We start from the raw sequence: 15,466 nt of genomic DNA, 5'->3' as shown, positions 1-15,466 counted from the left end.
TTTTCTTTTTGTTAGCTTCCCTTCATTTATCAGTTGCTGACTTTAGATTTTACCTTTTAAAGTATTTCCTTTTAATTTCCTTCATCCGACTTCTGACACCATGTTTTATTTTGTATTCATGTGTGTGAGTTCGTAGATGACACATGGATGAAGGAAAAGGTTCTTTACTTTAAAGTTATTGTAAACAGCACCATGAGGCAGGCCATGAAGGTGCAAGCCTCCATCTCTGATATTGTATACTGTGTGTCAGCCCCCTGCTGGCAGCCAAGTCTAATCAAACAGTAGCTATAATTCAGAACTTGCTAGTGGCCATGCAAACATGATCACTATCATTACACCAACCATACTCTGGCCAATCCTCATTTCCTTCCACAAATTCACCAATAATTCCAAGCGAAGCCATCCAAATGCACAGCTCTGCTTCAAAATGGGTCAACACTTCCAGAAAACTGGTTCACCTGGTTGCCAAAAATATTTGGCAACTTTCTACTTTGAGAAAGAACCATTCGACCACTTAGCATGGCCTCTAAGCTATATACAAGGTGCACAGGAAGTAAAGAAGGTAGATAGAAAGTAAATCTCACTCTGCCTCACTTTAAAAACAGTTCACATTACAACAGGAACTGTGAGTGAACAGCTCTAGTAGTTGAACCACCTCCATGATTCATCATGATCATGTCCAATCTGCATAAGTCCTAATCTCCTCTACTGTGCCAGTTCCTTCACAACCCTCAATTCCCTAATCTGCAAATATATTGATTTCCTCTTTAAATATCACAACTGCCACAGTGAAGAATTACAATGACTCATTACCCACTGTGAGAAGACCTCCTTGATTCAAAGCCTCACCTAACACACATCACCACCAACACTGGAGTGCTCCAATGATGGTCTTTTTGCCTGATTTTATGTTCAATTCTCTGATGTGTGATTCAGACTTACAATCCAATGCTTCAAAAGTGAGAGGGTTACCACTGTGAAAGCACAAGGCTTTAACATGCAGGTGGCACCTGCATAATTCATCCATGCAGAATGTGTCCAGCCCATCACACTGAATTATGCTGTGATTGTCCATCCTGGCTATAAAAGGAGACATTAAAACCTCTCATTATCTTGTTTTAGGACCCTTTTGGGAATATGGACTCTGCTAATATCTGGGTTACAATCTAATTTCAAGCATGAATCATTTAACCTCTTGAGTCCTCTGCATTGTCTACATAGCAACCATGCTGCCAGATTTCATGGCAACCTATTGAAGGATGAAAGACATCTCCTTCAAATATCACTCATGACTGTTGTCAGGAACTGATGCAAACTCAGAATGGCAATAGCAGACATCCAAGCAGCAGAATTATTCCTGAGCAGCTTAGAAAGAAAGCAAATGTCTGAAATATTTGAAAATTTTAAAGGTGAAACTCACTACCTGAGTGAGAAAAAGTTGTTATAGAAGAATGATGTAACACCTCAGGCACAATATATATATCTAAGTGTTTAATAATTAATTCCATGCAAGGAAAGGTTAAATAAACCAAACAAGCCTTGTGAAGATATGTTCTTCGGTCTTTCTAATCAGAGGGTAATTTTGACAAGTTCTATAGCATACTCATTTGGGATGATATATTGCTGACTTTCATCCATGAAGAAAGGACCTTTTGAGTTCAAATTAAAGTTTATTGTCACATTATAGCTGGTGCAGTGAGAAAGGTTCTTTCTCAAGCAGTCTGGCAAATTGACTCTAATCTTCATACAGATGTACAAAGTAGAAGAGCAAGAGTGGAATTACAGAGTATAGTGTTACAGAAAAGATCAGTTAGTACTTAGCAGGGAGAGCATGATATCACTGTTGGAAGGTTAATTCAGGAGCTTGATGGATGCAGGGACAAAATTGTATTTAAACCTATTAGTGCATGATTTCACACTCGTCAACATGTGCCCCGATTGGGGGGTGGGTGGGGGTGGGGGGGTGGAGGGGAAGAGAGTATATCCAGGATAGGATGGGTCCGTTTTATATTGGCTTCCTTTCCCAGGCAGCAGAAGTTGATGGAGGGGAGGAAGGTTTGTGTGATGTTTTGAATGGTATCCACCACCTTCTGCAGTTTCTTCCAATCTTGGACAGAGCAGATTCCATATCGTGCATCCAGCTACAATGCTGTCACTAGTTCTCCTGAAGAAGTTGCAAAGGGACATGCTGAACTTCCTAAGCCTTCTGAGGAAGTAAAGGCTTTGTCATGCTTTCCAGATCATTGCATTGACATAGAACAAGCAGCTAATAATATCTAAAGAGTTCTTGTTCATTATTTTGAGCAGAGTCTATGAGTTACATAGACATAAGGTAAGTCTTAGTCTTGGAGTATATGCACAAGAAAACCATGCCCACGGTAACTGTCAACTTCCCATATATACGAATCTGATTTACCTTCACTTGGTCTGTAGCTGTCTATGTCTTAATAATTCAAGTTTTTGTTGAGATACTTTTGAATGTGAGAAATGAAACCCAAAATGTGTTTTGGATTTCAATGGCCTTCAGATCCCTTCTAAATCTCTATCACTTACCTTAAACCTGTGTCCTCTAATTTTAGACACTTCTGCTACACTGAAAATTTTCATCCTACCTTGCTTATCTAAGCCCCTCATAATTTTGTCTACTTTTACTGTGAAACCCTGGTTTTATATGCCCTGATTTAATGCGAATTCGGATATAATGCGACTCGGGTGTCGGGCTCCTGGCAGGAGCTGGGATCTTGGGGTCCTGGTTTGATTTAAAATGCATATAGAATAGCTGGGTTGTTCCAAATAAAAGAGAAATGGAAATGATGTAGATATGCAAATTAAACAGGGAAATACAGTGAAACCCTAATTTAGTGCAACCCTGTTTCTTTCATGATGAGATTTTATGGATCCCAACGGTCGTGTTATAACAGGATTTCACTGTATCAGGTTCTCCTTCAGCCTCTTATACGCCATAGAGAAAAATAACACATCCTCATAATTAAAACAGTTCATCCAAGGCAATGTACTAGAGAATATCATCTGTAACCTCGCCAGTGAAATCACATCTTTCTTATGGAGTGGTGTATAGAACTGTACGCTGTCCTCCAGCTGTGATTTAACTAGCCCTTCAATTTGGAATCTCAGAAACTTAGGTATCTGCCTTGCACAATGCTGGCAAGACTAGAAAAAATATCCAAGGCTGAATCTGGCTGGAGTATCGCATTGTTTAAGCATGATCTCTTGTTGCTTGCCATTTATTGCCTAAGTTTTAAACTTCAGCAAATAATATCCTTTCATCTTTTCTGCACCAACTAGAATGGAGATTCTTCTATTTACCATTCTTTTAATCATGGTTTAATCTATTCCTTTATCTTTCAGGGAGTAGTTATATCTATCATTGTTCTTGTTTATTGTTCAGCGATCATATTCACCATTCTCTCTTTCACCCACGTTTATATTTCTCTTACTTTGCTTTTAAATTCATTGGTATCTCTTCAAATTAATTTATTTGGTGAATCACCAATGATCCTTAGTCTACAGATGCAATGTGTTGGCATAAAATGGAAACCATTTGTTTATTTTCTTTAACATTGTGTGGTTGTTTTGTGCTTCTCTTTATTCCTTGATATCCTTTACTGAATTTAAGTAATATTAAGTAATAATGATATTTAATAATTATATTACTCCTATTTGCTTTCTTCAATGCTCACCCAGATGATATAGTCAAGAGGAGGTAATGAAGAATATATTGGAGCAAAATAAAATTTCTGAACAATCACAGAGAGATGAAAAGGACTGTATCAAGAGAAGCATGGCAGTGACAAAGGTATTGTCAAATAGAATAAGTAGTGAAAACAATAGCAGAACAGTTGCAGTATTCCTAAAGTTTCTTGAAATCTAATGCAATCTCCATTTAAGCCAAACTTTGGACTTGTATCCTGATAACGTTTTAATATTTTGGAAGGATGTGGTTAATTAAGCTGAATGGTCAACTTTACAAAGGTACCTTCTCATATTATTAAAGACTTGCTGGATATTTTCTTTATTTTTATTAAGGTTTAAAATAATACAAAAATAAACAGTACAATTATATAATGAATTTCAAATTACAAGAAAAAGAAAGAAAAAACCCATAAATTCAAAACCCCTTTCATTATACAAGGTTGTAAAACAAAACTAACATGTGGGTATCAAGTGATGACAACCTGGAAACAGACAGCACAGCACTGAAGGGTAAGGCAACCCTAAAACTTTAGATTTTGGTAATGGTCTATAAAAGGGCCCTATGTCTTTATGAAATTAGTATTTGAATCTTTAATAACGTCTATTTTTTTTTCTAAACTTAAACAAGACATAACATCATTTAACCATTATTGTCTGATCTTCGAAGCTAAGCAGTACTTGGAGGGTAGACTGCCTAGGAACACCAGACGCTGTAGGTTTCTGTGAGGGAAACTGGACAAAGTGGTAGACAAAAGATAAAGAATTTTCATGTATGTTACATTCTAAATGTAGGATTACGTGACAATAATGGAACCTTTACCTTTTGTATGTGTGTATGTGGAATATTATCATTCCATTTAATCAAAATTAAATGTCTGGCTATCAATGAAGTAGAAGATAAAATTTGATTTTGAGTTGAAGTCAATAAAATGTTATCATTTTGAAATGATTCAAAAATATACAATTAATAGGCAAGGTTCCAACTTAATCTTAAAAATCATCAATAATGTTTCAAAAATATATTTCCAAAATTTTTCTAAACTAGGATAAGTCCAAAACATGTGAATCAAAAAAGCCTCAGCAATTTTACATTTGTTACATGGAGGGTTTATATCAGAGTGAAAACGAGATAATTTAACTTTAGACATATGTACTCTATGGAGCCCTTAAAATTGCAATAAGCAATATTGTGCACAAAGAGAAGTAGTATTAATCAAATTACAAATGGTATTCCCAAACGTCATCAGAAAATGAAAGATTCAGAAAAAGAAAGATATTTTTACATTAGATTTCCATGTTCTTGTTGGAGACTGTACACCATTCATTTGCAGAAACTGCCAGTCCAGGAATGAGAATCATTTGTATGAAGCTTAAAGTAGGACATTTCTATTAAGATTCATTTGTTATCAAGGTAAAAATAACATCATTAACTATATGGATATGCCTTGGAAGTATTTTACACAGAGGGTGGTAGATGCATGAACTTTATTCCCTGGAGCATAGAAGAATGAGGTTATACAAAATTATGATGGGCATAGATAGAGTAAATTCAAGGAGGCTTTATCCACTGAGTTTAGGGAGACACAAACCAGGGGACCTGGGTTAAGGGTGAAAGGGAAGGAGTTTAGGCAGAACCTTAGTGGGAAGTTCTTTACACAGAGAGTGGTGGGAGTATGGAGGGAGCTGCCAGCTGAAGTGGTAAATGCGAGGTTAATTTTAACATTTTATAAACATTTGGAAAGGTATGGAGGGATATGGGATGGGTGCAGGCCAGTGGGATTAGGCAGAATAATAGTTTGGCAAAGGCTAGAAGATCTGTAGGGCCTGTTTACTGTGCTGCAATGCTCTATGGTTATATGGTTCTAGAGGGATATGGGTCCAAATGCAGGTAGGTGGGACTAATGATGTTGGGACATTTTGGTCAGCTTGGGGAAGTTAGGCCAAAGGGCCTGTTTCCATTTTCCATGGTTCTATGACGCTATATCTATCACCATAGCCTTGTTTTTCTCAATACGCTGCATCTCTGCTGTTGTCACCAGTCAATTCACTTGATCCTCTGAACAAGATTTTGGATATTCCATTCAAGTGGAATATTGTGTACAAATTTAACAGCTGATTGTAAATAATTAACTTTTATGTTCCATCAGTGTAACGAGACAGCAGTTTTCGAAGGTTTTTAACAACCATTTGACAAGACAAGGGAAATTCCTTCTACACCTGTGACAAAAAACAACTTGATAACAATTTGAAGGCTCATTTTACATTCCATCTGACTTTAAATTGAATTTGGCTCAAGTCCCACTTGCAGTATTAAGCAACAATTTACTTTGCACAAAAGTGCTGGAGACACTTAGCATCCACAGTCAACGTTTTGGGTTGCAAGTCTCTCACCATCCTCAGAGATAGTGGTTAACCAGAGATGATATGATAACCCACAAACACAATGGGATGAGCCTGCAAAGGTGAATGCCTGCTCCCTGGGCAGATCAACAACATGAGATTAGAAGGCTTGCTGTTGGAAATAATTCTGTGAGCAGCTTCATTCTGGCTTCATCTTGTTCCCACGTTCACTCAGACCATATTACTGGACTGATTGCAGCTGTGTGTGTAGTTTGCCAAGCAGCCCTGCCAAATAATTGTGCTACTTTGGCTGGAAGCTTCAAGAAATTTGAATTTAAAACTATTGTGTCAGCATCTGTTCCAGCCTTTGTAAAAGAATCAATCTTTTCTGTTTCAAAATTAATTCTTTATCTCAGGACTGGTTCAAAATGGCTTTCTCTTTAGGGCTGGATACTTGGAGACCTGTGGGTAAGTGGGCTGTACAAAAAAAGATTTCACCTTCTTTTTAAACTCTATGTTGATTTCAGTGATGTCAATTAGTTACATTTTTCATATCAAGTATTTTAAATGAACTAAAAGCTTTATTCTCAGTTTGTCAAGTTATAAAGTGAGAATTAAAAAAAAATCCAAGAACTAAAATGTTATAAAAATAGTTTTCATATTCCTCTATTTCTTGAGGCAATTTTTAGTATTGATATAAAAATTGTATGTAAAGCTTTTATTTTCTACACTTTTTCTGCAGTAGATATGTGGAACACATATTTAGTTATTAATTTTAGATCTGGGACTGATAATTTTTTTGTAAACTATATAGATCAGCCATCTTCACAGTGAATTGCAGAGCAAGCTTGATATATTGGTTGTTCCTGCAATCTAAACATATTAGTTCCACTGTTCACAAGTCCAGAGAAAAATAGTGCTTTCATTGAAGAAAAGTTTGGGTATCAATTTACAATAACAAAATTGATGTGTTAGAAAGTCAGTCAAGATTCAGTCAACAAATAACTCAAAGAAAATCATAATATAGTCTCGAGAAAATGTGCTTGCATGGATTCATTCTGTCTGGGTCCAATAAGTTGTACTGTCTGTGCTCGGGTTCCCAGAGGTTAATCAAAGCCTGTTTGAAAACATCAGGCACAAAGTAGGAAATCCACCATCTGCCCAAGGCACCAATATTTTTGCAAAGTTAAACCAGAGGAAAATTTATCAATTTTTCATAAAGCACTGGATGCCAAGTCAGAGATATTTTGTCCATAAAAAAGAGCAAAATTCTGGAATACCTGTATTTCAAAGATGCATACAGAAGGATACTCTTTATTAACTACAGTTTGGTATTCAACACAATCACCCTCTCAAAACTGATCAGCAAACACCAAGACCTGGACCTCATTAGCCCACTGTGTTATTGGATCTTGAATTTCCCCATCTCCAGACCCAAATCAGTGACGATTGGTAAGAGCATCTCCTCCACAATCTCCATCAGTACTGGAGCATCACAGGTTGCATACTTACCCCCTGCTTTACTCTCTTTATACCTATGACTGTGTTGCTCAGTACGATGACAAAACCATCTAGAAATTTGCTGACGACAACACAGTTGTGGGTAGTATAAAAAATGGCAATGAATCAGCATAAAGGAGGGAGAATGAAAACTTGGTGGAATGGTGTACTAGCAATAACCTTGCACACAACGTCACCAGAACTAAGGGGCTGACTGTGGAGTTTAGGTGGAGAAAACCAGAGGTGTATAATCCAGTGATCATTGGGGAAATCAGAGTTGGAGAGGGTGAGAAAATGTAAATTCCTTGGAGCAACTATCTCGGAGGATCTTTCCTGGACCTAATAATGTCATCGTGAAGAGGCATGTCAGTGACTCTACTTCCTCAGGAGTTTGCAGAGGTTTGGCATGACAATAGACACTTTGGTAAACTTCCTCAGATGTGTAATGGAAACTGGCTGCATCATGGTCTGGTATGGAGGCCCCAACACCTCTGAGTGAAAAGCCTTGTAAAATGTGGTGGATACACCCCAGTGCATCACAGGTAAAACTCTCCCATCTCTGAGAAAATCTATGTGGACACTTCCATTGGTGAGCAGCAGCAATCATCAAGGATCCATACCACCCTGGACATGCTCTGTTCTTGCTGTTGTCATCAACAAAAGGTATAGGTGCCACAAGACTCATACCACCAGGTTCAGGTACAGTTGTTAACCTTCCACTATCAAACTTCTAAACAAAGAATTTAATCAGAAACTCACTTAAGAGCTTTTATTTTTCACATTATTACTGAATTTTTTTTACTATATTGCAATCAGTTTGTTTACATTTCCTTATTTGTGTACATTCTTTTGCACTACCAATAATAGAAAATATTGCAGGAAATGGAATCTCAAGGTTGTATATGTCATGCATGTTCTCTGACAATAAATCTGAAATTTGAACTTTGCACTTTGAATTGATGAGACAGTTAATAGTCAATCATATTTTTGGGTTTGGAGTAACCTGAAAGCTAAGGATGGCAGATTTTCTGCCTTGTCAGGCATTAGTGAATAGATGTAATTTTTGGACAGCAGAATGTCGAGACTATTACTGAGATTTGCCTCTATTTTTTTAAAAATCCAGACTTAATTAATTATTTGAGTTTGAATTCTGAAGGTGAAGTTTGGACTCTTGCCTTTGGATTAATGTCCCAGATCTTTAAATGTTCATCCAATAACTTCAACCATAATGTTATTGTGCCCCATATGTATCAGTGCCCTTTAGTAGGTTTTGCACTCAAAAGATCCTTCATCCAGAGAATGTTTGAAATCTGGAATGTGCTGCCTGAGTGGACAGTGAAGGCAGGTACTCACAAAACTTCTCAAAAGCGTATAGTTAAAAACATATGAAATGCCAAGGAATAGAAGCAATGCATCAGGTGTTACTCAACAAGGAATAGAAGCAATGCATCAGGTGCTACTCAACAAGGAATAGAAGCAATGCATCAGGTGCTACTCAACAAGGAATAGAAGCAATGCATCAGGTGCTGCTCAACAAGATTCATATAGATCAATAATGAATGGTGAACATTGACACAGTGGACTTAAGGATCTGTCTCTGAGTCATGTGACTATATGACTCTGCATGGATACATTTTGTCTGCATTCACCCTATCAAACACCAATGTTATTTTGAAGACTTCTAGAGGATCATCCCTCAACCAAGAATAAAGCAACCTAGCTCATCCTAGCTCATGGATTCCCGCTTGATATTTATTCCTCAAGTTTTAGTAATCAACCGGACAAATATTTTCTGCATCCTTTCCAGTTTCCCTATACTATATTCAAATCATTTCAACCAGAACCTATTTTGTAACATCTGATGTAAGTTTATCATAACTTTCTAGAGTTAAACAGAAAGTCTGCAGATGCTGGAGTTGTAGTGCAATACACAAACATGCAAGAGAAACTCAGCAGGTCATGCAGCATCTATAGGAATTTTAAGGTAACCTTCATCACTTCATAGCTTCCTTTTTTATAGTTCATGATACTATATGAACTATATAGTATAGTTCCATATAAGCATTGGTTCAAGATGGATAAGTATAAATTAAATGAAAACATTAAGAAGGCAATAATTAAATGTAATGTTAAATTTTGATATGAGAAGAAGCATTATACACTAGAGGGAGCAATTCCAAAATAGATCCAAAATAGATTAAGAAAGATTTTGGATATATGAGCAAAAATCATTGAAAGTGGTAGGGTTAATTGAGAAAAGCAAGAGTAATTTAAAGGGCACAGGTCAAAATTCAGGACCAATGTGTTCCCATTGGGAAGAATGTCAAGGATGGAAATGTTCAGCAACCTTGGATAATGAGAGTTGTTGTAAGTTTCGTCAAAAAGAAAGTGGAATCATATATAAGCTTTAGGAAGCTGAAATCTGAGAAGGGCCCTTGATGACCATAAAGGAACTGGAAAGAACTTGAATGCAATCAGAAAGGCTGAAATGAGCCATGAAATGACCTTGCTGAGTAGGATTAAAGAGAATCCCAAAGCATTATATACATACATTAAAAGCACGAGGATGACTTTAAGTTGTACTTAAAGACAAAGGAAGGGATAAATCTCCTCTGGAGCCAGAAGAAATGGGAAAGGTACTAAATGAGTATTTTGCATGAGTGTTTGCTAAGGAGAGGGAATGAAAGAGAACAAGATCAGTAAGGCGAATGCTGATATTATCAGGGCATCTTAGTATCAAGAATGATGAGGTTTTGCGTCTCTTGAAGAACATGATGTCCCCAGGCGATGATGAAATCTATCCCAGGTTATTCAAAGAAGCAAGAGAAGGGATTGTGGGAGCCTTGATAGAGATCATTATTTCCTCTCTAGCCACAAGAGGACTGGATATCTCATTATAGGCTGGTGAACTCTGCATCAGTTGGGATACTATTGGAGAAGGTTCTTAGGGATAGGATTTGTTTGCACTTGGAAAAGAATAGGTTTAAAAATTTTTTTATTTAATTTTGCACTCTGAGTCATATCAATAACAACATCCACAAATAATTAACAATATATACATAGTGACATTTTTCCCCCACTTCCTTTCTCCCCTTCCCCACCCTCATCAATAATCAATAAATGATAAAAACACTTAAAACAAAGAAATAACCAAAAAAAGGGGAAAAAATGTATCGTCTACTTTCACATATTTAAATCTTATTGTGCTCATAATTATGTTGTTTTACAAGAATAGGTTTATTAGAGATAGTCAATGTAGCTTTGACAAGACCAGGTCATGTCTTATGAATTGTCAGAGGGGAGCTAATAGTTAATTGCATTTTTCAGAGATGGGGAAAGCACATCTAACCCTAAGTAAGGATGTTGGACCTCCAACCCTGCAGGATATAACTGAAACATTCAGCTTTTTACAAACACCCAATTGTTTCATGGTCACCTTTGGTGAAACTGTCTTTTAATTTTATATTTATTCAGTGATTTAAATCTACATTCATTAACTGTTGTGCTGGGAATTAAACATGCTCCAAAATCAATAATCCAGTAACATGACTAAACTATTGTTCCCTCCTCCACAACCCCCCCCCCCCCCCAGCCCCCCACAGAGAGCTGGTGTCAGAATGTCAAACACCTTGGCCCAACCTAAACTTCTCGCAAATATTTCTTCTAAAATACAAATTTATTTCAGATTACAAGGTGCAACCTGAAATAATTCTTACCAGATCAAAGGTGGAGAGTTTGAGTTCAACGTAAAGATAAACATGTGAATAAGAAGCAGACACATGAAAAACAAAGTTTGTTTATGAATCTCATAGACTTTCCTTGGCGAGAGGACTGTAACTCGGGGGAGTATTTATAATTCTGGATCATAAATCATTTCTGATGTATGAACATTGGCCAAATAATTTCTTTTTATACAATGATGAACATGTGGTTTGAAACATAACAACCAAATACACCCAGATATATACTCTTGTATTATCCTGAAGGTGACTTTAAGAGTTGTTTTGCTCCTTTGTTTAACTCTCTGTAGTGGGTGGAAGGCAACACAAAATTGGTCATACACCGAGAATGCACTCTTTTTTTCAATTGAACTATGTTTCAATGTTTGCTCACACACTATGATGCTAAATGATACCTTGATCAATACAAATAGAAGCCACAATTATCTCCCAGTTTGTACGGTAATTCTGAAGCCACTACTTGAATATGTTCATTTCGATGACTGATGTCGGAAATGAAAGCAATTGGGTCTGTGTTCTTCACCATAGAAGTTGCAGTGTGTATCAAGGAGAAAGGTTTTCATATTATTAAACAAGTAATTTCCAATCAAGAATCCACCACAGATGTCTTCCATGTGTTAAGGGAACTTGTTAGTTTAATCAAAATACAGATGGTGGATAGTTCCATCATTCAGCAAAAAATTATAATAGACTAATTGTTTCGAATGCTTGTTTTTATATGTGTTCTTACTACTTCACTACTGCACTACTTCCTAGTTTTACATACCTGGAGTGCAATGGGCAATCTGGGCATATTAACATTATGCTAGTGTATTGTATATTTACCAGATGATAGGTGGGCTCCAAAGGAGTAAATGAAAGGAGAGGTTATTCAAGTGAGAGCCACATTCTCTGGTCTTTAAAAAGTTAATGGGAGATTTGATTAAAACTTTCAAGGTACACTAGGAACTAAAGAGGAAATAGAAAGTTATTTATACATTTGAGGATTGGTGTAAAATCTAAGATTGGAGTTAGGCCTTCAAGGAGGAAAGTTAGGAAACATTCCAGCACACAGAGGAAGGTAGAAATTTGGACTTTGCAGTTGCCAATTGATAATTGTCACCTCAGCCTAGCCGCAGACGAGGTGAGGAGAACTCTTTTCAAGGTAAACCCACACAAGGCAGCGGGACCAAACAACCTACCTGGTCAGGTACTGAATGTTTGCGCAGAACAACTGATGGAGGTTCTTACAAACATTTTCAATCTTCACTGCAGCAATCCATCGTCACCGCGAGTTTCAAGACAGCCACCATTATCCCGGTACCAAAGAGGGCAATAGTAACAGGCTGACTGTGGCACTGACTTCCACCATTATGAAATGCTTTGAACATCTGTGATGTAATGCATTAAAGGGCACCTCCCAGAGATGCTGAACCCATTTCAGTTCACCTATAGATGAAACTATTCCATTGATGATGTTATAGCTTTGTCCCTCTATTCTTTCTGACCTATCAGGAGATGTTGCACATGTTCATCGACTTCAGCTCCATATTTAATATGATCATTACCCATAGGCTGGTGGAGAAGCTGTCCTCGCAGAGACTCAACACGCCTCCCTGTAAATGGATTCCCACGGAAAGACCACAGTCTGTCCATGTCAACAGGAGAATGTCAACCACCATTATGCTAAGCACTGGAGCACCTCACGGCTGGATGCTCAGCCCACTCCTTTTCAGGCTACTGACCCTCACATGCAATACCAGATCTGGCTCCAACAGTATCATCGTTTGTAGATGACACCACAGTAGTTGGCTACAACAATGAGACATACTGCAGAGAAGCAGTGGAAAAAAATTGTAACAAGCTGTGAGAATAACAACTTGAGCCTCAATAATGACATGGCAAAGGAGATGATTGTGGACCTCAGGAGAACCATGAATTCCACCCTCCATTGTACAATAATAACTCGGTAGTGGATGGAGTAGAGAGCACCATGTTTGTCCAAATAACCTATCCTGGGCACACAACATCTCATTTGTCAGGAAGGCACAACAGCGACTGCACTTTCTGAGATGACTGAGGCAGTCAAAGCTTCCAGCCAACATCCTGTCAACTTTCTACGTGAGCTCTATCGAGAGCATCCAGGCCAGCTGCATCATTGTGTGATACGGCTGCTGTAAATAATTGGATCGGAGGTCCAAAATAGTGGCAGAGTGATGACTGGGGTCACTCTGACTCCTATCGACATGGTCTACTAGGATCATTGTCTGAAGAGGATGTGCAAAAATGTTGAAGACCTCCACCACCCTGCATACTGCACCTTTCAATACTCCTGTCGGGAAAGAGAAACAAGAATATCAGAGCGACAGCTGAGAAACACCTTCTTCTCACGGGCAGTGAGTCTCCTGAAAAACTGAATGAACTGCTCATACTATTTATTCAATAGTATCACTTTTTGGTATGTGTGTTATGTTGGTTTGTGTATTTGCGTGTTTTTACACTGAGCACTGGAGACCGCTGTTTCATCAGGTTGTACTTGTATAATTTGAAGATAATAAACTTGAACTTGAACTAATTTTAAATCTGAAATTTTGTTAATAGAGATAATAATGAATATGAGAGAAAGTGGGTAAATAGACATAAGAAGCTAAGAAATAAAAACAGAAGGGCATTTGGCCCATCAAACCTGCTCTGCTATTCAACAAGGTTGGTTTAATTGTTATTCTACATGAATACATCTTCCATCAAGAGTTTGTTTGAAAATTATTAGTGTGGCTAATTCTAATAATACTTTTGCTCTGTACATCAACAATGTTTTTTTCCATTGCTCCTATTTCAAATTTATCAAAAGGCAGATTTCTATCCTAAGGTATGTTTGACCCATGTCTGCTGTTTTGGATATGTATATTTGTTTATTTAATTACTGGGCTCTTGTGGGAGTCTCCACATCAGTTTTTAAGTACAGATTGTACAACAACAGTGAAAATGAAGCACATTAAGAATGGTGCCAACCCTCCAAGATACAGTCTGCAGGAACTAATAACAGACCTCCTGGAGGTTACTTTCAACAACCCTGGAGAAATGTTGCATGGACACTAAAAACTGTAACTAATTCGTTAACTGCAAACTGCTTCTTTTTCAGTGAGCTGCCAAATTTTCCCAATCTGCTGTGATATTGTAAAATCATTTTATTTCAATTAACAAATGATGCCAAAATTGCATTGAAATCTTTCATTCTTGGAGTTATCACTGCCAGGAAATGTGATGCATCTGAAGTATAGTAGATGTCAATATGTGCCAATTTGGAAAACATGATTATACATTTGTAAGCACTTAAGTCAAGAGAGACTGCTAGGGAGATGCAAGTGAAAGAATGGTGGATATCAAGTCATAAATATTCCCTTACTTAGCTCATGTAAAGTTGGCTCACCGCTTGGAAATTGCATGATTTTTGGATGCCTGTTGATTTAAAACATATTTGTGACGAGAAGAAAATATTTTAGTGAGTTTCTTGCTTCATTCCTGCAATGCCTGGTTATTCCAAATCAATTGAACTCTGTTTGATTTGGTGCATTTGGTGATATTCTGTTCACTGGCAGAGTCCGCAAGCATCGAATCCACGCTGCTGAAGACCCAACTGCGCTGGGTGGGTCACGTCTCCAGAATGGAGGACCATCGCTTTCCCAAGATCGTGTTCTATGGCGAGCTCTCCACTGGCCACCGAGAGAGGTGCACCAAAGAAGAGGTACAAGGACTGCTTAAAGAAATCTCTTGGTGCCTAGCACATGGACCACTGCCAGTGGGCTGATCTCGCCTCCAACCGTGCATCTTGGCGCCTCACAGTTCGGCGGGCAGCAACCTCCTTTGAAGAAGACCGCAGAGCCCACCTCACTGACAAAAGACAAAGGAGGAAAAACCCAACACTCAACCCCAACCAACCAATTTTCCCTTGCAACCGCTGCAACCGTGCCTGCCTGTCCCGCATCGGACTTGTCAGTCACCAACGAGCCTGCAGCAGACGTGGACATACCCCTTCATAAATCTTTATCCGCGAAGCCAAGGCAAAGAAAAAAAATCAATAAAAAATAAAATCAGAGGGGTTTCTTTATAAAGCAGTTGAGTCAAGTTTACACTCAAAATGCAAATTGTAAATCCCTTCAACTGTGTGCAACTTTAAATGACATCTTACATTG

At 37.9% G+C, this 15,466-nt stretch overlaps 1 long non-coding RNA gene across 6 annotated transcripts in view; it reads right to left on the bottom strand.

Moving 5' to 3' along the window:
• LOC138761951 (uncharacterized) overlaps positions 1-15,466 on the bottom strand; it is a 70,772-nt gene that overhangs the window by 31,345 nt on the left and 23,961 nt on the right. The window contains exon 3 of one of the 6 annotated variants that reach the window (XR_011356646.1): positions 4,026-4,446. The exons of 3 other annotated variants lie outside the window; for them this stretch is intronic. This is a non-coding gene — a long non-coding RNA (uncharacterized lncRNA). 2 more of the 6 variants (XR_011356648.1, XR_011356650.1) reach the window with 2 other exon arrangements.

Source organism: Narcine bancroftii, chromosome 4 (assembly GCF_036971445.1).
Source record: "Narcine bancroftii isolate sNarBan1 chromosome 4, sNarBan1.hap1, whole genome shotgun sequence".
Classification (NCBI taxonomy): domain Eukaryota; kingdom Metazoa; phylum Chordata; class Chondrichthyes; order Torpediniformes; family Narcinidae; genus Narcine; species Narcine bancroftii.
Note: the sequence above shows the minus strand (reverse complement) of the source record. Positions and strands in the feature narration are given on the sequence as shown.